The sequence below is a fragment of the Pteropus vampyrus genome, unplaced genomic scaffold, assembly GCF_000151845.1.
Source record: "Pteropus vampyrus isolate Shadow unplaced genomic scaffold, Pvam_2.0 Scaffold111, whole genome shotgun sequence".
Taxonomy (NCBI): domain Eukaryota; kingdom Metazoa; phylum Chordata; class Mammalia; order Chiroptera; family Pteropodidae; genus Pteropus; species Pteropus vampyrus.
In genome coordinates, this window is record NW_011888892.1 from 3,505,569 (window position 1) to 3,506,670 (window position 1,102).

Sequence of the window (1,102 nt, forward strand, 5' to 3'; positions counted from 1 at the left end):
TCTGTCTCTGTCTCTCTCTGAGTGCCTTGGTTTCTTGCGGGCAGTTGGCGGGTGCCCACCCTCAGTCTCAGAGGTGCCATCAGCTCTTGCCATGTGGGCCCCCCACCACGGCGGCCAGCTTCATCAGAGCCTGCAAGGGGAGAAGCTTCCAGCAAATGGACGTTGTGATTTTATGTAACATAATCATGAAAGTGACATCCCATTACCTTTGCCCTATTCCACTGGCTGAAAGCAAGTCACAGGTCCATGCACAATGGTGGGAAGGGATTTACACAGGGTGTGAACATCAGGAGGTGGGGGTTACGGGGCCACTTTAGAGTCTGTCTGCCACAGAAGTTGCGAGTGACGACCTTGGCTATGAGAGGTAACCATCTGTCTAGACTGGAGCCCAAGGAAGGGGCAGGAAACACAAAAATGAGACAGACCCTACGTGGGCAGCACCTGCAAGGAAGGGTCTGCGAGGTGCCTTGTCCTCAAGTTCACGCACATCAAGCGAACTTGTCCTCCCTCACGCGGCTGGCTCGTGGCCCCGGGTTCTGGGGGGACAGCCTTAAGGCTGAGACTAGGATTTTAATGTTTCAACACATAGTGAAAATAATTAAATTATTGGAGCCCTACTATGTGCCAGGCACTGGTCGAAGAGTTTTCATGTCTAAGCTCATTCGAGTCCCATAACTGCTTTAAACATAGAGTACAATACCTCTAAGGTAGGTGCTCTTATTAGTCCCATTTTACAGGTAAGACATTAGGTGCAGAGAGGTTAGGTAACCTGCCCAGGGTCACACAGCATCTAAGCAGTAGAGCCAAGACAGGAACCCAGGTGGTCTGACTCCAGAGATAAAGCGATTCCCCACTTCGGCATCTGAAACCCTGAGACCTAAGAAAGACACCGTCTTCTGAAACCCTCCAGGCATCTTGGAACGGCACAGGCTCCTCAGGAAGAGCTGCCTGCAGCTGAGTACGGGGAGACACTGTGGAGAGGAAGCAAGTAAAAAAGGCACAGAGGACGCGGGGAAGGGGGATGAAGACGTATTTGAAATTTCTGAGATACGTTTCCCACGATGAATCGTGTTCCCGTGGGAGAGAACAAAGAGGCAATTAG